Source organism: Taudactylus pleione, unplaced genomic scaffold (genome assembly GCF_031769625.1).
Source record: "Taudactylus pleione unplaced genomic scaffold, aTauple2 ptg000156l, whole genome shotgun sequence".
Classification (NCBI taxonomy): domain Eukaryota; kingdom Metazoa; phylum Chordata; class Amphibia; order Anura; family Myobatrachidae; genus Taudactylus; species Taudactylus pleione.
The window spans coordinates 11,136,943-11,159,263 of NW_028284558.1; the positions used below are offsets into that span (position 1 = coordinate 11,136,943).

Below are 22,321 nucleotides of genomic sequence, written 5' to 3' on the forward strand. Positions count from 1 at the left end.
GTTGAATGTTAATGATGTTTGCTGCTCCTTTTCCCTTCAAAATGCGACCAAATTGATGGACACATTTTTATCGATTTACATTTACCACTCACAACTCCTTGTACAATTGATTGGCCAATATATCCGTCAGTGTGTACCCAGCTTTACAGTATGTCACTAATATGCAGTTTATCCATGCTGTATACTCCGCCCCACTTTTACAAACACCGCCCACAACAAAACACCACAATTATTTTTTTTTTTAAATTTCTTAACTTGTAGTTAAATAATAAAAAAATCATACTACCAAATTCTTATTTTGGTCTTTAGGAAAACAAGTATCAACTCTCAGAAATGATTGAATGATAAATCTTTATAACTGGAAAACGTCTTGCTGTATAATTTTTATGCTGCTTAATAACTGATGCGTAACTAATTACATTCATATTTCGGTGGGCCTTCCTCAGGGGTCATATTTCATTCCAATGAGTTATTTAATAATGTTGTTTTGAAACAAAGTAGAGATTAAATATTTTTATTGACTGAAACTAATTGCACAGTTTTATTATACCAACTGTTACATTAGAGGAGCCTTATAAGGAAGGAAGATTGATGTGCACAAAGTCCTCCAAGACCTCTGTCTCAAGCAGGCCGATTTAATGCAATCCGCACAGTTTTCTTAATCTTCTGTAACAAATGCTTCTGATAATTATAATTGAAGGAAACAAGACGGAGGTTACAAATTAAGATGAACCATGAACACACATAGAAATTGAAAATTAAGCAGCTGGATATAATTTCTCTTTAAAAAATAACAAAAAACTGTTGACTTTTGTTCTTTACTGCACTGGGATGCAAAAATATGATCTATTATCTGACTTCTGTATCACACATTGGCACCACGGTAAAAGGAAATAATGCAAATACACGGACTTGCAATGTGGAACAGCTGCCTAAAGGATTGTATACAATTGTTTTCTGTATAACTGTTTCAATAGCAAATGAACAGCATAGTTTCAATGATGTAGCGTAACTTTCTGACCAGTTTGAAATGTAACTAACGGTCACTTTATTTACTATGCTACTGAGCTGTAATTGTTCTTCTGTAATAACTTGTTATTGGTCCACTTGGTGTATATCCAAAGATATAAAAACTTTATATAACACCATTTTTGAACTTACGGTGGGTCGAGTTCTGACTGAGCTTATCTGACTTACGGTCTGCAGGCAAGAGTAGAGTGTATAACTGGCTCCCTGTCAATGGAATCTAGTTTACGAGCTCAGAGTGTGAGGCGCAACCTCCATTCTGTGGGAGTGGTCTAGTTTGTGATCCCCGACCCACCTACAATTATTGATGTTCTAATCTGTCCATCTAAAGTGGGCTGCTAAGGATACCCATCAAAGACACAACCTAGTGCTACGACGAACATGCACCCATCTGACTGGCCACATTCCATCTGCAATGTACACTGATTACCCAATCTCTTTCATGTGGCGTAGTTACTGCATTTATACTCATATCCCATACTTACCTACTGTACTTTATAGACATCCTTTCCGGGAGCAGCCTCAAGAGCTGCTGCTAGAGGCCGGTTCAGGGGGCAGGTTGGGCTGATGATGCAATTAGGCCATGCCCCTTTCTGGGAAAAGTTTACAATTTGTTGACCCACGAGGAGGGTGCGGGGCTAAATTATGCAAATTGCACCATTTAGCCATGCCCCCCTCCTCACTGACCCACAAATTCCCTATTAAATCTCCCCATCCTGCCCGCTATACTAGGAAGTAGGGAAGGCCATCGGTGGGGTATCCATCGATGTTTACCATCAATGGGCCCATCGGTGATTACCATTGATGGCGCACAAACCATGGTTTGCACCCCCTCGATGGTCACCTCTACTGCCGGTATGTCAGCTGCGGGCCAACCAAAAATTAGGGCGGAGCTTAGCGGTTGCCGGGGGGTGGGGCTTAGCTCCATCCTGTCAGTACAAATAACTTTGGAAACGATACTTATAACTCTGCCATTCTCAATAACCACACTGACGTCCAGCATCTATAAAGAAATATAGAGATAGGAGGTATGTTATAATGATAGACAACCTGAGGAAGATCGCACTAGTAATTGGTGAGGAATGTTATAATAATACACAACCTAGGGCAAATCAGATTGGCTATTGGTGACCTACGTTATAACTATAGATACTCTGGGAAAGATCCTACTGGTAAATGGTGAGGTATGTTGTAATGATTGGCAAGCTGAGATAGAGTAGAGTGGTAACTAGGGTGTAGAGTGAATGCACATATTCAAATACAGTATTTATGTTCATAATTTGAGCAGTGTGATTACTTACAACTTTAATCATCTATATTTTTGAATAATGTCCTAATGAAAGACAAGCATTCTGATAATTACAGAGTTGTGTTACGTTGAAGCTGCACTTCATTACATAAGTGCCACAAGTTGATTATCTGTCCAGGGGCATTTTTATGAGACAGGGCCTGTGCCATACTCACCAACTTTCCAAAACTCCTCTCCAGGAGGAGGCTTGGTGCCAGAATCTACTGAGCATGAGCACGTCTCCAGGAAAATGGAGCCTCACACCTTATTCCCGGGAACACCAGTACTGCGTATGTGGGAAAATAGCCTCCACCATTTTCCCTGTGTTTATTGTATAACACTATGGGTGCAGGGTGTGGGCCCCTCTGGACCTAGGGGATCGTGTGCACCGCACACCCTGCATTCATTATAGAGACGCCTCTGTGTCTGTCATGGGCTGCAGCCAGTCTGTCACAAATCCTAATAATGTGTAACAAGATCAGCTATATGCTACTAAACTCATTTTTATAAATATCTTGCCTGCAGATAAGCTTTATAATTTTTAATTTCATTATTAATTACTGTTTCATACATACTTACCTATTTTCCTGGAATGGAAGGCTCCCGAAAATTGTGTGGCTCTACTGGCCGCCTAGAAAAGTGGGCAAATTTCCCGCCATCCCCATACCCCCGCAGGGCCGTTGAGAGCCTGGTCGGGCCCGGGTAATGGAGGGGGCATGGCCTAATCGCGGGAGACGTGGCCTCGCCCCCTTGAAAAAAAAAGAAATAATAATCACCTTTTCAGCGCCAGGGAGGGGGCCGCTGTAAGGCCCCCAGCCTGGTGCTAAGCAGGGGGGGGCGCGATCAGTGTGATCGCTCCACCCCACAGCCATAGGAGACTGCTCCGGCTGCTGCAGCAGCCGCGAGCAGTCTCACACAGCAGCCCAGCACAAGCTGTGTGTTTAGCTGCTGTGTGGGAGGGGGGGCGACGCGACCCGGGCCCCGCCGGGCCCTTCTAGCAAGCCCAGGCCCAGGTAAACTGTACCCGCTCCCCCCCTTTCGGCACCCATGTACACCTGGACTACCCGCACACACCTCTGGCCATGCCCTCCTATGCTGTACCATGCATCCCGGCTATGCCAACTTGCCCACTATATAGCCTGAAGAGAACAACTTTAAACTTTCTCTCACTCTCTTTCACACTCTGAATTATAGTGTAACTGTATATTTAGAACTTTTATGTACATATGATGTCTGCAGAGAAAAAGTTTTAATATATTTATCTGTTTTATCTATAATATACAGGTTATATGTTTCTGCTTTGCTTCTAGCCAGCATACACTATGGCAGAAACATTAATCAAATTCATGCCCTAGAATGCTGTGGATGCAGATGGACATTCTAGGACAACAATATTATAGTTACTCAGAGGGTAAGTTGTGTAATCACACTTTCTAGTAGCTGGTGGATCGCTCATAGTGGAACAACTGCAGGGGCTCAATGTCCAACAGATTAAGACCAGTGCGTATTGCTGCTTAAAAAATGTTGTGGATTGTGGTGGAACTACCGCCACTGCAGGCGGCATATCTGTTATGAGTCTAGAGGTGAGGAGACCCGGCAATAATCGGGACACTTTCCCACATCCTCCATTCTGCTCTTAGAGAATCAGGGGTATATTTACTAAAGTGAGAGTTTTTAGAAGTGGAGATGTTGCCCATAGCAACCAATCAGATTCTAGCTATTATCTTCTAGAAGTTGTTAGATAAATGATTGGTTGCTATTAGGGATGTGCGACCATTTTTGCCGGATTTGGATTTGGTTCTAATCCGTCGTCCGGCTTTGGATTTGGATTTGCCAAACTGCGGTGACAGGCTTTGGATTTGGATTTGGATCACATAAATTGGTATTTTTTTCTTCCTAGAGTATTATTAACCTCAATAACATTAATTTCCAGTCAATGTAGACCATATCACAGCTTATAATATTGTTTTCAACATTATTGGCCAAAGGTTGCAGTGAGCTGAATGGTTACTAAGCGACAAAGCAGCGGCACAACGACACAGACACCACAGTATAAAGCACATCTATGACACATTGCCACACAGCAGTGGCAGAAATGAAAAGTAGTGCACCCACTACGGCCAGCAGAATCACAGTACTTGTTTACAAAGTGGGCTACGGCTCTAGAAGTCACAGTGCACAATCTTATTCGCATTACACCTCACATAGGGCCTAATTCACATTACACCATAAAGTAGTGTCTCTTATTTATGTTACGACACACAGTAGTGCCCCTTTTACACAATGCCCACAGTAGTGACCCTTTTACACAATGTCCACAGTAGTGCCCCTTTTACACAATGCCCACAGTAGCGGTGTCCCTTACACAATGTCCCCAGCAGTGGTGCCCCCTATGCAGTCCCCTTAGTAGTAGGGTCCACTATGCAGTGCCCCCAGTAGTATGCCCCCCATTAGCAGGCCCCCCCAGTAGTATGCCACCCAGTAGTATGCCCCCCATTAGCAGGCCCCCCCAGTAGTATGCCCCCCATTAGCAGTCCCCCCCAGTAGTATGCCCCCCATTAGCATGCCACCCAGTAGTATGCCCCCCCAGTAGTATGGCCCCCCAGTAGTAGGCTGCCCCAGTAGCAGGCCCCCCCAGTAGTAGGCTGCCCCAGTAGTAGCCCCCCCTGTAGTAAGGGCCCCCCCTATAGTATGGCCCCCCTGTAGTAGGCTGCCCCAGTAGCAGCCCCCCCCCAGTAGTAGTAAGCCCCCCCAGTAGTATGCCCCCCCCAGTAGTATGGCCCCCCCAGTAGCAGGCCCCTCAGTAGTATGGCCCCCCCAGTAGCAGACCCCCCAGTAGCAGGCCCCTCAGTAGTATAGCCCCCCAGTAGCAGACCTCCCCCAGTAGTGCAGACCCCCCCCAGTAGTATGGCCACCCCGCACCCCCAGTAGCAGACCCCCCCCCCAGTAGCGCCCCCGGCCCTTGCACAAATAAAAAAATAAATAAAAACTTACCTGAATTCCCGCTCCCGCGCCATCCGTTCTGCTGTCACACGCTGAGGAGGGAGCCGGAAGACGGAGCTCATGTGTGAGCTCTGGCCGGCTCCCTCCGTGCAGCAGCCAATGAGAGTCTGTGTAACAAACAAACAGCTGCCGCTGGCGGCTGTGTGTTTGTGTCTGTGTAGGGCAGAGCGCTGCTCTGCCCTACACAATAGGAGCCCTGATGTCGGATTCTCTAGTGAGAATCCGACATCAGGCGGCCGCCGTTCGGCCCCGAACGGGGATCCGAGTCAGGCGGGGAACACCCAAACAGGGTTCGGGTGGACTCAGATCCCCAATGTTCCACAGAATCCGAACCGCTCATCTCTAGTTGCTATGGGCAACAGCTCCACTTCTAAAAACTCTAATTTTAGTAAATATACCCCTCAGAGAGGAGGCCTCCAAAGAGCATGTGCGGGATGGACGATTCAGTGTTCAATGCTATTTGTAGGGCACTTGTTATTCAGTATGTGCCTTGTAGTGCATTAAACGTATTATCAGCAATATAAGCTGTACAAATGGTTTTTATAGTCCTTTTATGGTGGTTTAATTCTTAGATAATAAATCTTAATAGCATTTCCATGGAAATATAGTTTTCACAAAAGTGGAGAACAATGTTTTACTTTAGCAAGTTCTATGTTGTAATCTTAGACTACATACCCTATAAATAAGAAAACTAAAATCTATAATAAATTTACCCTTGAACGTCGATTTGCATTGAATAGTGTTTTGTCGTTATAGAGCTCATATATTCATAATAGTTATTCTAAATTCTATTGCATTATCCTTTTTTATGTTCTGATTTTTGGAGACTTAATGATATATATTGTTTGACAAGCACCATTAAAATTTCTGATTCAACCTTTATATTATAAGTTGCATAACTCCTGCTTTATGCATTTGAGTATGTAAGCTGAATAGGCAACGTGATGAATGAAGGCAGTGGAAAGATTGGCTTTTATTAACTTGAAATTGGAAATGGACATAAGTAGCTTATATTCACTAATACATTAAACACTATAGAAAGTCACAGTAGGGAGGCATGGCTTGAGCCTGACTGTCGATGGTGACTTGATAGCAAACGTTAAACAATTGTATACGGAAGATAAGTAGACTCACATGCATAGGCTAGAAGGACTGTGCCTGCACAGACCAATAGCAGTCTGAGCAGTTTTCTTAGCCTATAATCCGGCACAATTGCAACATCTGCTCCCGCTGCGATCACCAACCCTGCTCTCGGCTTCCATAAACTACAAAAATTAACTAAATGAGCTGTAAAAGATAAATAGGCACATTTATTAATGATCGCATTTGAAATGCGATCTCGGCGCGATCTTTGCATCGAATTTCAGGATGCAATCATAGCGCTGGAATGTAACAAAATTGGGGATCATAATCATCGATGGTTTATGGCCGATGTTGAATGATTTTCCTACCACTGGGGGAGAACCAGATGGTTTCCCTCCATCGATGGAAGAACATAACCGAATATATATATTTTTTTTAGCAAGGTGCCGTCCACGGAGCATAGCTCTGCCCCCCAACACCTGCAAAGCCACGCCCCTGGTTCTGATTGGCCCACGAGCCAGTCAATGATAGAACCGGGATGACCATCGGTCTGGTAAAGACACCGATGGTCATCCATTGCATAGTTGGTTACCATCAGTGGCCAATTGCTATTTTGCCATTGATGGTAACCATACCGATGGCCACTCCTAAACAAAATGCACCTGCGATGTGCTGGGAGTGAAGTTACCGCATCAGCAGTCTCTTCACTCCTGTGTTGGGAATACTGCACATGCGTGGTCTACAGATCACACATGTGTGGTGGCCATTTATGGCAAATACACCGCAAATATTAAATTATAAATGGGCACCAAAAAGCTCTCCCAAAGACTGTGGTTCCTGGTGATCTACAAAGATATCCACAAGAGAATCAGCACAAAGAGATTTGAAATATAGCATCACGCACCTTTACTGTTCCCAAATCCTGAGGTATGCATCTGTCAAGGCTTATTATTACAGACCCTGTAAATAACTTCAGATGGTGTGAGGGTGCATAATGGAAACCTGTCAGCTTCTATTCTCTTAGATGTTTTTTTGCCTCCGTTACAGTTGGCAGAAGTATCTCTCCTAGATTGGAACACTGTTCTCATCCTCAATTGCTATGGATAGGTGTCCCAGGAGCAGGCTGGTTTACAGTGTAGCCACTTGTCCTGTCTAGGAGACACATAAATGTACAAAACGGGGGGCGCAATCAAAATAGGGGCTGAAAATAGAGGCATCATTTTCTAGACTTTGAGTTTACAGTATTCTATACTAAAGTTAGTGTTAGGATTTGTAGGGATGATTACCAAAGAGCCTAGTCCTACACAGCATCGAGGGCAGAGATGTACGTCTAAGAGTAGTGTGGCAGCCTTTGGGCTGTGTAGCAGCCTTGAGGGCTGGAAACCTTGGCTAGATGCGGCCTTAGGGCCGAGATGCAGCCTTTGGACTGAGTAGCAGCCTTGAGGGCTGGAAACCTTGGTTAGATGCAGCCTTTGGGCCAAGATGCAGCCTTTGGGCTGAGTAGCAGCCTTGAGTGCTGGAAACCTTGGCTAGATGCAGCCTTTGGGCTGTGTAGCAGCCTTGAAGGCTGGCAACCTTGGCTTGATGTGACCTTTGGGCCAAGGAACAGCCTTTGGGCTGTGTAGCAGCCTTGAGGTCTGGTAACCTTGGCTTGATGTGGCTATTGGGCCAAGGAGCAGCATCTGGGCTTGCAGACCTCTCAAGGTGACGCTGAGGTGCGCTAAGTGCCGTTGGGTTGACACTAGCGCAGTACTCAAGATTGTGTACACAGGACACTGAGGTGCGCTAAGTGCTGCCGGGATGACTCTAGCAGCAGTATAGTAGATTATGTACACAGGACGCTGAGGTGCGCTAAGTGCCGCTGGGATGACACTAGCGGTAGTACACACAATAGCGTACAATGGTGTGCGACCTGTGCCGCCGGGTTGACACAAGCCGCTGGACGCTGGGTTGCGTATTTTGGACACTGAGTGCGGTCTGTGCCACCTGGATGACACAAACGGCAGAAGGTGATAATTAGACCGTGCCGCCTAGATGACACAAACGGCTGGAACAATAAAGCTGACTGGATACTGGGAACTCAACTGAATACAGGACACTATGCCAGAACCGGAAACATGTGGAACGTTATCACCGGCATGGAGTGAAGGGTTGGCTGGAATATAACAGATACAGGGCCCAATCAAAGCAAGCCTAGCAAGCCTCCCTAATGACAGACTTGCACCTGGGCTGTGCACAGACAGGAGAATCAATTAGTGTGCAGCTGATACTGTAATGTAATGATCTTTCAGGAATCCAGGAACGCTCTTCTGGTCCATACCCCTTCCAATGTACAAGAAACTGAAGACCACCTCTAGAAATTTTGGAGTCCAAGACCTTGTCAAGGACAAAGTTATGGTGCCCCTGGACAAGCACTGGTGGAGGTCTAACTGAATGTCTAAGGGAAAACCTGGTGGAGAGAAAAAACAGTTTCAGAAGAGAATAATGAAAAGAATTATTGATTTTGAGAGTCCGGGGTAACTTCAGGATTAACTTGAGAAATAATCCTGAACGGACTGATGAAGTGAGGTCTTAATTTTTGTGACCTCCGACATAGGTTAATGTTTCTGGCGGACAGCCAGACCAAATCCCCCACTTTGAGACCACAGGGCACAGGGCCTACAATGTCTGTCTGCCCAGACCTTGGAATGATCAAAAGCTTGAAGTAGGGACTGATGCACTTTCTTCCAAACTACACGTAACCTTGACACAGGCGAAGGAGGAGGAGTGGTGGAAGCTGAAGTCTCAAAGGAATTACTCCTCGGATGAATCCCGAAGTTGCAGAAAAACAGAGACACTGCAGAGGTGGAGTGGCAGGAGTTGCTGTAAGCAAATTCGGCGAATGTCATCAGAGACACCCAGTTGTTTTAACACTTGGAAATAAAGCAATGAAGGTACTGCTCCAGTGTTTGATTGACCCACTCCGTCTGTCCATTGGACTGTGGTTGATACCCTGAAGACAGACTAACATAAATGCCCAGATCAGCACAGAAGCACCTCCAGAACTGAGAAACGAATTGAGTACCATGGTCAGAGACGCTTTCCACGGGAAGTCCATGAGGTCTAAAAACATGTTGGACTTAAAGAACTGCCAGTTTTTTGGCTGAAGGCAACTTGCTGAGCAGTCCACATTGGTCCAGATGATTGTGCAACAGGAAGATGATGGAAGATCCACCATGAAGTCCATTGCGATATGTGTCCAAGGTCTGAGAGGAGTTGGTAATGGACGCAGCAGACCAGAAGGAGTAGTACGGAGCGTCTTGTTTCTAGAGCAGACCTCACAAGCTGCCACAAACTCATGAACGTCATGAGACATGGACTGCCACCAGACAGCGAGAAAGCAGTTACAGAGTCTTGGAAATGCCTGGATGTCCAACAGCCTTGGACGAGTGGAATTCCTTAAGGACTGCCTTACCAGAACAAAAATTAATCCTGGAGGCATCTCAGGAGGAGCTACAGATTGGCACCACTTCAGGGAGTCTGCCAAGGTTCTTGTCAAGGCCAAGAAGGGATAATGGTTTCTTCTCCAACAGCAGGATCCTGGCCAAGAGGAAAACTATGGGAAAGGGCCTTCACATTCTTAGTCCCATGCCGAAAGGAGATGGTAAAGTTAAACCGTGTGAAGAACAGGGCCCATCGCGCCTGTCTAGCATTCAGTCTCTTGGCAGACTCAATATAGGCCAGATTTTTATGATCCATCAGCACAGAAACAACATGGTTAGCCCCCTCTAACCAGTGTCACCAATCCTCAAATGCCCACTATATGGCCAGAAGTTCTTGGTTGCCCACATCATAATTTCTCTCTGCTGACTGAAATTTCCGAGAGAAAAAGGCACATGGATGTAGTTTATTGTCCTCCAAATCTCTCTGAGAAAGAATGGTCCCTACTGCAACGTCAGAGGTGTCCACTTCCACCATAAAGGGAAGGTCGGGATTAGGATGTCGGAGGACCGAAGCGGACACAAACGCCATCTTGAGGAGATTGAAAGCCTGAACGGCTCTGGGAGACCAATTACCGACATCCGCCCCTTTCTTGGTTAAGTCCACAATGGGAGAGACAATAGTGGAAAAAGATTTGATGAATCAGCGGTAATAACTAGAAAATCCTAAGAACCGCTGAATGACATTTAACGATGTGGGTTGTTCCCAATCTAGGAAAGCCTTCACCTTACTTGGATCCATGGAGAATCCACTAGCGGAGATTATGTAGCCCAAGAAGGAGATCTCTTTTACCTCTTTTACTCGCATTTCTCCAACTTGGCATACAAACTATTATCTAGGAGTTTTTGCAGTACTAGCCTCATGTGTTGTCAGTGTTGTTCCATGGATTTGGAAAAAATAAGGATGTCATCCAAATAGACAACAGCAAAGACCCCCGGAAAATCCCTCAAGACCTCATTGATAATGGCCTGGAAGACAGCTGGGGTGTTGGAGAGACCAAAGGGCATAAACTGATATTAAAAATGCCCCAAGTGGGTGTTAAAAGCCGTCTTCCATTCATCTCCTTTCCGGATGTGGATAAAGTTGTAAGCACCATTTAATCAATCTTTGAGAAGATAGAGGCCTCCTGTAGCTGATCAAACAGGTCTGAGATGATTGATAAGGGATAGGCATTCTTAATGGTGATTTTGTTCAGCCCTCTAAAATTGATGCAGGGTCAGAGGGATCCATCCTTTTTCTGAACAAAAAGGAAGCCGGCACCTACCGGGGACTTGGATGGCCGAATAAATTATTTCACTAGAGCATCTTGGATGTACTCCTGCATCGCCTTATCCACAGGAACTGACAAGGCGTATAGCCTACCTTTAGGTAGTCTGGCATCAGGTATCAAGTCGATGGCACAGTCGAAGGACCGATGTGGTGGAAGAACATTGGCTTTCTTTTTAGAAAACACCTCTGCCAGGTCACGATAAGGAATGGGGTCCATGGAAGTCTCAGACGGAATGACAGCAGCAAGACCAACTGGACGAGACAAACAATGAGCGAGACAGGAGGATCCCCATTGTAGAATCTCCCCAGTTTGCCAGTGGATAACGGGGCTATGATTTTTCAGCCATGGCAAGCCCAGTACCACTGGGGTCAATGGGCATTGTAGGAGGAGAAAGGACAGATCTTCCCGAAGAAGAGCTCCAATGGTCTACTGTGTAGGAGGCGTACTGTAGGAAATGGGAACTGAAGAAAGATCCTTGCCATCTAGTCCAACAACTGCAACCGGGGTACACAAAGGTTCTGGAGAAAGCCCCAAGGTCTCAAAAAATGACTCCATGAAGTTCTCTGCGGCTCCGTTATCAATGAAGGCTGACACAGAGACCTGGCCAAAAGAAGACTTGAGTATAGTGGGAAAATAGACTTAATTTCTAGGAGAGATGGATGCAAGGCCTAGATGCAACTCTCCACAAGCATCTAGACCTTGTCTTTTCTCGACTTGATGGGACAAAGTTGGGCCATATGACCCTTACCCCCACAATACATGCACAGTCCCAGTGTGCGTCTTCTTCGTCTCTCTTCAACAGGGAGACGGAAAGCTCCCAGTTGCATGGGTTCCTCCTGTTCACCAGCAGGCATCCAAAGTGGAGAACGAGGAGCTTGTGGAGGCAGATTCTTCTCCAACCTACGCTCTCGGAGACGTCGGTCGATGTGGATTGTCAGACTCATAAGGTCATCCAGAGTGTCTGCAGAAGGATGTTGGACAAGGATGTCCTTAATCTGATCCAATAGGCCCCATCGGAACTGACTCCGAAGAGCCGAATCGTTCCACCCTGAGTCTATGGCCCATTTCTGGAACTCCGTAAAATAATCCTCTGCTGCCCTACTCTCCTGTGTAAGAGACCGAAAACTAGCCTCTGCCATGGCTGCCTTGTCTGGGTCATCTTAAAGCAACCCCAGAGCAGAGAAAAAGTAATCCACAGTCTGCAGTGCAGTAGAAGCGGAAGGAAGACTGAAGGCCCAAGTTTGAGGGTCTCCCTGTAAAAGAGAGATCACAATCCCGAGTCACTGAACTGCGGAACCAGAAGACAGAGGCCTGAGTTTAAAGTAAAGCTTACAGCTTTCTCGAAAGTTCACAAAGTCCTTACGACTCCTTGTAAAACGGTCAGGGGTCAGGACTGATGCTGCGGCTGGGGGGGCCGGTGAAAGGGCTCCCCTGGCTGTGGCAACAGCCCCCCGATAGTAAGGGTCCAGGGCTGGTTTTAAATATAGGGGTACCCCTACGCAATTTTTTTGCCCCTATATTTAAAACCAGCCCTGTTCCTGCAGCCTGGTGCTGGTACCTAATTTACGGGGTAATCCTATTCATTTTGGTCCCCATAATTTTAGGTACCAGGACAGGCTGGCAAGTCCGGGGCTGGTTAGTGTTTTGGGGGGGGGGGACCTCATGTCTTTTTTTTTTATCAAACAAACCCATTTTTTACAGGTAGAACACAAGCAGCCAGCACATATCTCACTGATATGTGCTGGCTGCTAGCTCGGGCAAGATTTGCGGTGAGAAAACAATGCAATCTCGGGCCAGTAATCACATCTTCACTTTTAACTAGGGAGAGAAATCTCGATTTGCTTCACCTTCGGAAATCTCACTTTCAGCTAAACTCGCTTCTTAGTAAATTTCCAAAACCAAACAAAAAAAACAAGCCCGAGTTTAGGTGATACAAATCGAGATTGAAAAAAAAAACTCGACCTATCTCGATTCTTAGTAAATGTACCCCTTAGTTCCTGCACTTTTTGAGTGAGCACCTGAATCTGGGATGCCAGAATTTGCACCGGATTCTGCCCAGGCTCCATGACAAATCACAATAATAATATTTTTTTATATATATCTGGCCAGTGATAATGTTAGGATTTGTAGGAAGGGAGCAGCCTTTGATGTGTGCGACCTGTGCTGCCGGGTTGATACAAGCCACTGGATGCTGGGTTGCTCACTCTGGACACTGAGGCCCTGATTCAGAGCCGGACGCTCTGACAGAGCGCTCGCTCTGAATCAGGGCCGGCGCTCTTACTATTTGGAGCGGCCATGATGATGGTCGCAATGGTCAAGACCATCGCGACCATCGGGCTAGCGACGAGACCCTGCGGTAGGGTCTCACTGCCGCAAGCCCAGGAGTGCTTTTGGTCTATCAGAGTCTATCAGAGCCAAAAGCACTCCCACTGACATCACTAGTGATGTCAGTGGGGCCGGACCCAGACGGTAGGCGTTCCGATGGGAACGCCTCCATCTGGGCAGCCACGCCCCCGGCATGCCCACCAAAGGGGGCATGCTGTCAATCACCATCGACAGCACGCCCCCTTTGGTGCGAGCCCCTTAACGACGGCTTGGCCGTCGTTATTCGGGTCTCGCGCATGCGCACGACGGAGCCGCCTCTGTCATGCGCATGCGCACTTGGGCACCATCGACCCGCTTGCGAGCACTCAGCGCTCGCGAGCGGGTCAGAATCAGGCCCTGAGTGCGGTCTGTGCCGTCTGGATGACACAAACGGCAGAAGGTGGTAATGCAGACCGTGCCACCTAGATGACACAAACGGCTGGAACAATAAAGCTGACTGGATACTGGGAACTTGACTGAATACAGGAGACTATGCCAGAATCGGAAACATGTGCACCGTTATCACCGGCATGGAGTGAAGGGCTGGCTGGAATTTAACAGATACAGGGCCCAATCAAAGCAAACCTAGCAAGCCTCCCTAATAACAGACTAGTGTGCACCTGGGTTGTGCACAGACAGGAGAATCAATTAGTGTGCAGCTGATACTGCACACAGACAGGCAGTAATTAGTGTAGTGTGTCAGTAGCAACTGAAGGCCCCGATACATCAGAGATTGCAAATTGCACGATTGCTGCAATCAATCAATTGTGTATCAATATTTTTCCCTTTTTTAATCGATGGTGGCAATTCTGCCATCGATTGAAAAAGGGAAAGATTTTGACACACAATCGATTGCAATTTGCACGGTTGCTGCATTCAATCTCTGATGTATGGAAGCCTGGGAACTGCAAACAATATGATCTGCTAACCGCAGATCCTAACAGTTAGAAACAAACTTGGATAACTCCGTATCCAGATATGTTCCTTGTCCTTAGGAAAGATTATCGTCCCTTTACTCTGAAGTTTAAGAGGTAGGGAGGTATGAGAACTGAAACAAATCAGATATCTTGAAGAACATAAACATGAAATTACAGTTTTGTAGTTATTAAAATGTTATTTGATCTCTAGGCCCTTACTGGAATTTTCCAATTCTACTTTTAGAAAATGACTAGTTTGTTGTTGTTGATAAATATTGTATGCAGGTCATCCGTTTGAAACAGTGAATGTCTTGTTTCAATCAGACTGGTAAAAAAAAGTACAACCTCTTACCTCAGATCTAAGAGCCCGATTCAGACCCGCTCGCAAGATGCGTTCTCACGCAGCAAAAGTATGCAAATCCCGCAATCGCACAGCAAGGCATTAGCACACCCACTATGTCTTGGCGTGCAATCGCGGTGTGTATGTAGATGCCCACCAGCCTGTCTTAAGACGCCCTCTTTCCCTTAGCAATACATGCCATCTCCAAGAATTATATGCAACAATCGGTAACATCGAGAACCATTGGATGCATTCGCAGCACTTGTGGCAGACCATACCCTACAGCAGTGTTGGCTAACCTTGACACGCCAGCTGTTGTGGAACTATATATCCCAGCATGCCCTGCCACAGTTTTAGCATGCCCTAATAGCAAGACTGTAGCAGTGCATGCTGGGTTATGTAGTTCCATAACAGCTGGAGTGTCAAGGTTATCCAACACTGCCCTACAGCAAGCACTGCGAGTGCTTTAGTGTAAAATTCAGCCATGTCACCTGTACTTAGATGCTGTGACTTAATTATGCACGCCTCTGAAACAGCGTTGAGACACTGAGGCGCACCTGCGTTTGCACCACCACTCCCCCGTTTCCATCAACCAACCTGTCACCACCCACAAACGTCTCGTCCTGCCACTCAAGCTAGCGAGGCGTCTATGCACAAGGGGCGATCGCTTCGCGATCACATGGACAGGTTCGCGCACTGCGATGCATATGCATGCGCAGATTGCAAACATCTGCATGCTGCGTGCGAACGCGTCCTAGCGAGCGGTTCTGAATCGGGCCCTAAGTTAGATGATGCTGCAACAATCTGCCTTTCCCCTTCATGTCTCACCCCTGACTGTTTCCATTCCCCATGTAACGGATGACTAACCTCACACCTTTCTCCATTGAACCCTTCTCATTAGTCATTCTTCTTTCTTCTTGGTTGATCTCAGAGCATAATAAGAGAGATGTCAGAGGCTGTCAGTGCTTTGCATATAATTTCTTTTGCTATAGTAAATACACTTTATTATGTTCATTTTCAGTTACTTTACATAGTTATAATTATATATTCTTCTTTGTAGTTTTCTGTAGCTTGTTTTCTTCAATGTCAATATCAATGTCAACCCATCAGTAAAAACTAGAATTGCAAAAAAAAAAGTGGATATTCAGATCAAAGATAAACTACATGAAAAAAATAGATCTTCCATCCATGGCTCGTTGTCTTATACAGTATATGATTTGTTTAAAAGGGACTTGTTACCTATGTACAAGCCAAGTGTGGTTGGAAGGGAGTTAACTCCCATTAAACTCCCACCAGTCATGGCGGTTATGTGCGATTGCATTGTCACTGCCCAGTTTCCACCTAGAAATGCTATATTTCACGGACAGACAGATCCGGCCAAGTTCCGTCTATCTTAGGATGGACATATGCAGAGGGCTGTAGAGAGCTGGCCCGGGCCTGGGGGAAGGGGTGTGGCCTAATGGTCACGCTCCCTTAGGAAAAAACTGCGGCTCGATCAATGTGATCGCTCACCTCTACAGGCAAAGGAGAGGAGACTGCTGCTGCTTAACAGTATCGAGCAGTCTCCCACTTCAGACTAGCACATAGCAGCGTGTGCTGGGCTGCTGACAGGTAAGAGGGAGAGGGGGAGGTGTCGGATCGGACCCCTCCATCAACCCCAGGTATGGGTGATCAATACCCCCCCCCTTCGGTGTCCCTGCATATGCAGACATGCGTACATTCAAATCTGCACATGCACTGTATGCAAAAACTTTATTGCTTTACGTGTTAACTATTACTAAACGTCTATCAATCAAAAAGCTAATATAGCCATAAAGCGAGCTTCCCTTATGTGACAGTATATAACTTCAACCAATAATTGTACTTTCTTCATCATTGAAATGTTGTTCAGTGCACTTTTATGTCTAATTATGACTGTTTTTATTGTAAAGGAAAGGTTCTGAATGATTTTTATATATTTGTGCATAGCCACATTATTTTTTTTTCTATACTTCAAATTGGAAATGAACACAATCCTGTTTTGCCAGGTGTTATTTATTTTAACCAAGCACCTTTAGCACAATGGTCTTTTTTTGTCTTTTCACAATCTGTATATGCAATACTATAGTGCTTTCTAATTACCTATATATAGTACAGAGAACATTCTAGAAATAACTATACAATACAGAGAACAACCTTGTCACTGCTACATAATACATACCACTCCCCCGCTCCAGCCGGTGAGATGTTCGTACATCTCATAGTTAGTGCTTCTTGCTTCTCCTTGGTAAAGAGGTGAAGCAGGAAGCGCTATAGTGGCACTCAACGTGCTGCTATAATACATCTCCCCCATTGTGACTTATTTGTGCCCTAGGACAAAACTCTAAAGCCATTTCACAACCAGCTATTATGGTGCTAACTCCCCCCTCCACACACACACACCTTCAGTCAGAGAAGACTATAAGAATAGGCCCCCATACATCAGCAATTGATTGCAGCAATTGTGGAATTTGCAATCGATTGTTTTTAAAAATCTTTCCATTTTTCAATCGATTGCAGATTGCAGAATCGATTGAAAAAGGTAAAGATTTTATACACAATCAATTGCAAATTGCACAATTGCGGCAATCAATTGCTGATGTATGGGTGCCTAAAGTCATACACCGTCTTTAATTACATGTTTCTGCCTGGAACCCTGACGTGGTAGCCAAATGGTGGTTGGATGCAGGTAGTAGCTCTAAATACCTTGTACTGTTAAGGTTAGCCTTGCAAGGTGTAGGAAGACGGTGTACTTTCCATAGACGGTGGGATGTACTAACACTAAAATGCGGGCAAACCTCTGAAAAGTGTTGTTGCCTAATAGAAGCCTATGCTTCTTTTCTGATAATTCCTCGAGAGGAATCCAATAGGTTTCATTATCCAGTAAAGAAACATCAGTTTAACGATGCCACACACACACCTTCAGCCAAAAGGAGGCTATACAGACACTAAAACCTCTGTAGAAGTGTGCAATCCTGTGACTGAAATACTCCTTGAGCTGTGATTGGCATATCATTGGCTTTGGTGTATAGTAACTATAAGTAGACTGCAGAGGACCTAACATACATACATCAGCAATCGATTGTGGTAATTCTGCAATTTGCAATCGATTGTATATGAAAAGTCTGCAGTGTATGGGCTTCACAGATCGCAGATTGCAACCAAAAAGTGATTGGAATTGTTAAATCAGATTGTCCTACATGTTGGATTTCACAGATGGATTGGGGCTGTAAATTGCTAGTGTATGGCCATAATCAGCAGATTTGCAGACCGTTACTAATAAAATAATGGGCCTTTCCACAATGGCAGATCTGTGTTTGCTGTAATCGCTCTGCAAATCACTGAAAAATATCTGTAATGTATGGGCGCAGATTGCCAGATTGGGAAATCCTAAAATCGGGCAATAAATCTTCAAATTGTTCAATTGTGGTTTTCAGATTGCTGATGTATGGGGGCCTTAACACAGTGTATAATCTCATTATTGAGCAGCAGACTGACTGTGCTGTGTGATTCACTTTAATATTGCAGTCCAGGTGTGCAGAGATCTACATGTACTAATATAGAATAATGAGCAGAGGAAATAGCTTTGTGTGTCTTGTTTATGCCTTCCATGTTAATTCTGTACATGCCATCAAATTGCCATCACAGCAAATTGGATATTTAGTAAACATGCAAAGTGGATGAAATGACACATTATTAAACCAGCAGAGCCAGTGACTGTACTGCACAATCTGCCACTTCTCATCAGTCAGCCCAGCTGCAGCTCAGATGTGCTGAGGATGGTTCTTATTGATAGTTTCACCTAGGGGGATAAGGAATGCACAAGATCAAACCCCAGGCCTGTACTGGCTCCAGGATCGATAAGCGTCATAGTATACTGTATGAAGAGTTGGCATTTGAGATTAAGAAGATGCTTGTAATTATAACTTTCCTGTAACCCTTTCTATTCTGAGCAACTCCTAGTTTATTGCAGGGACTCAATGGCACATGTTTTTAATTGCATTTAGCACAAAAAGGTTCTCTACTTAATATACAGTATAGCTGTATATATGTAACATTTCCAATCCAGGTAATTTACAGTTTATGTGCTTGCTTCATGTAACAGAAGATATTGCAACTAAAATACAGAGATACATCTGACAAATCACCTAATGAGGCAGACAGCTGGCTATGAAAATAGGCTCATTAAGCAGTCATCAATTATTGCCCAACAAATGTATTAATCAAGCTTATAGTAATCTTACTGAGATCTACTTCACAGAATATATACAAATATTGGACTGCGTTTATGGTGAGATCTCTTAATTAATTATATTGCTTTAATACTCAGAATCTACACATAACTCACTATAAAATTGTATAATTGTTAATATATCACAGCTGCACAAAGTCCATCCACTATACAATTTTCTGTCAGATATCTGTCCAATCTGGCTGGTTGAAATAAAAACCTGGTAATATATGGGAGCAAATGACAATCGTCCATTTGCTCACAAACACTGGAAAATAGCCAAAAATGGTTGTTCAGACAAATTGGTTAAAACATATTTGTCTGAACAACCATTTTTGGCTATTTTCCAGTGTTTGTGAGCAAATGGACGATTGTCATTTGCTCCCATATATTACCAGGTTTTCATTCCAACCAGCCAGATTGGACAGATATCTGACAGAAAATTGTATAGAGGATGGCCAGCTGTAGTCAAGTCTCAAACATAGGGCCATATTCAATTAGAGGCGAAAGTCGTAATTGGCGAAAAAGATTTGTGTATTGCCGCTTTTCGCCTTGTCTGAACTTATCTCCAAATTCAATTCCAGGCGGAATTCGCCTACACGGAAACTCAATGCAATGTAATAGGCGAAAAAGATTCGTCTATGAATAGCAGGTGAAAAGAAGTGCAAAATCTTTATTTTGGGGTGCAAATGTGGGGAAACAACCCAGAACCCTTGGCACAGTCCGCCAAAGGCCAAATCTTGTAAAAAAAAAAAAAAAAAACAAGAACATTACAAAAAAGTACTTTAATTTTGGGGGCGGTAAAGTAAAAAGTGGGGGGACAAGCATAAAAACTAGCGAAATAGACTTCAGAGGGGTCTGCAAGGATGGGTCAGGTCTTTTGGGATTGCAGGTGCATATACTGTAGCAGGTGCATTTTTAAAATTTTTTAAAAAGTTCACTTTAGAAACATTTAAATATGCTAGCACCCATTTTCAAGTACCCCAAATTTGTCTGGACTACTTATTTTCTTCAAAAAATACTGCTTTATGCCATTCTTCAACAGTTTTGCGTAGACGCTAATAAGAAGCTATTTAAACTACTTAAGTACCCCAAACACTTTGGGGTAAATGTACTAATACATGTACATTCATTCCCTATGTTACTGCATCTTTTTTTGGGGTACAAACTGACTTCCCCACTTCAGAAAGTACTTTCCACTTGTTCCGCATTCGCCGCTTTCCATTTTTGCGTGTTTAGGAATTGAATAGGTCAAAAAGTGGGGACGCGCACGAAAAGTTTTCGCCTCTAAAACAGGTGAAGGAGGTGGAAAGTCAGACAGTCGAAACCTCTCTGACTTTTCGCCTCTAATTGAATATGAGCCATAATATTTTTAATGATATACATTCATCAGCAGGATGAAAAGAGTTCAGTCCACCTTACCGATTTTTTCCATTGTTGAATGAATTAGGTAATAAGATATTATATTGCATGCACAGAATGGGCCTGACCTAGGATCAATGGGTGGGGTGGCCTGGCATCTACTGCGGCTACCACCTTCAGGGATCGCCCTTTGATCACTATTGGGAGGTTAACTCGGGGGGCATTCTTCTACATCCCCATGTACACATATAGTCTTTACCAAGGTTAGCACCTTATCAGCCCCAGGTGGAACCAGGTTGGAAGAGATGATGGTTAACTTGCTGCCAGTATCCACTAAGGCCCAGTCCTCCTGGCCTTCCACTCGCATCATCAAACGAAACAAGGTGGTTTGCGCCGGTGAAGTGCTTCCAGCAGCCATGCTCACCACTGGTCGAGTTGTTTTTCCAGCACTACAGTCCATTGGCTCGCCCTGCTTTGGGCAGTGCCGGCACAAATGACTGGGCTCGCCGCAGTCAAAACACACAACTGGAGGTGGGTTGTTGGCTTTAACAACTGGGACCTGGGTTCTAGGCTTGGGAACTGGCTGGAATCCCTGTTTGGCTTTGTTTAACTTCCCAAGAGTCAGGTACCATTCAATCACCACCGCTAACTCCTCAAACTTTTGAGGATCAGTCTGTAGAGCCCATTGTTGCACCACACGATCTAGCATCTGCATAGCATGGTCCAAAGCCACCATCTCTACTGTATGCTGAGCAGAGTTCTTATCCGGCTGTAACCACGCCTTACTCAGCCTGGCTAATTTGGCCAGCTGGACCCTTGGAGCTTCAGACGGGTGTAGCGGCCATTCCTGAAACTCCTGAGCTTTGCTAGGTCCAGTCACTCCAACTCTGCCTAATATGGCTTTTTCAAGTGCGGATAAGAGTTTGCTTCAGTCACGTTTAAATCAACATATGCTCTCTGAGGTTCCCCTGTGAGACAGGGAGCAAGTCTGACAGCCCACTCCTGCTCAGGCTATTTTAAACATGCAACAGTATGCTCAAAGGTGCACAGAAAATCTTCAATGTCATCAGATGGAGTAAGCTTCTGTAACACCTCTCGCTCCTGCACACCTTTCCTCACTTCAGTTAACTCTGCATTTAATAGCTGAATTTGGGTCTGCTGCCCTACAGCCAATTCAGCAAACACTTTCATTAAATCCTCCATATTACACTGCTTTATCCTTTTATGGACAAACTTAGCAGGCTTTATAAATTCTCTTTTGCAAGCCAGATCCCTAGCAATCTATAACAGCTGTCTTTAAAACTGCACTACATTCCCTGGGCACTCAACTACATACACAGGAATCAAGCAGTTTTTATATTGTACACAATTTACATATACATAGACAAATTATCACTGTGAATAACTGCCGCTTTATGGCTGGCCTGCCACACTCACCTACCCAGCTGATAGTAAAGCAACTCAGACTGCACAGTGGGTAGCATCCTGCAATGAATCTCACTGCCGCTGTGGGTTGATCCGGTCACTGTATCCAGGCTATAGCTTCATAGTTATTTCGAGCAAGTCCCTGTTTGGGTGCCAAATGTGACAAGAATCACATAAACTGGGTAAAATCCATCAGCAGCTTTATTGCTCACCACAGGCAGATATACAGGATATGGCAGTTTTCAGAGGCAAGATGTTACACAAAGTCTTCCAAACAGCAATATATTTGCTCAGTGGACAGTTCTAGGACTCCGAACACTAATCACTCCCGGGCCCATAACCTGGGCGACTATCTCACCATCAGGATCAGTTTCCCCAGTGTCTGTGCAGTTTTTAAACCAGCCTCACAGAGGTGTCTGTAATCAGCTGCCTTTCCAGACTCTGTTTGAGGCAACATCTGAACTGGACATTTCACATTTCTAATGCCTTTGCTCTGCAAAACTTGGGATATCTG

The 22,321-nt window shown here is 44.8% G+C and overlaps 1 protein-coding gene across 2 annotated transcripts in view; it reads left to right on the forward strand.

Moving 5' to 3' along the window:
* B3GALT1 (beta-1,3-galactosyltransferase 1) overlaps positions 1 to 22,321 on the forward strand; it is a 415,780-nt gene that overhangs the window by 369,245 nt on the left and 24,214 nt on the right. Inside the window, exon 1 of one of the 2 annotated variants that reach the window (XM_088474895.1) lies at positions 18,629 to 18,705. The exons of the other annotated variant lie outside the window; for it this stretch is intronic. The gene's annotated coding sequence lies outside the window, so the exon portion shown is untranslated. Of the gene's footprint in view, positions 1 to 18,628; positions 18,706 to 22,321 lie in introns of those variants that run through there. 2 annotated transcript variants of the gene reach the window in all.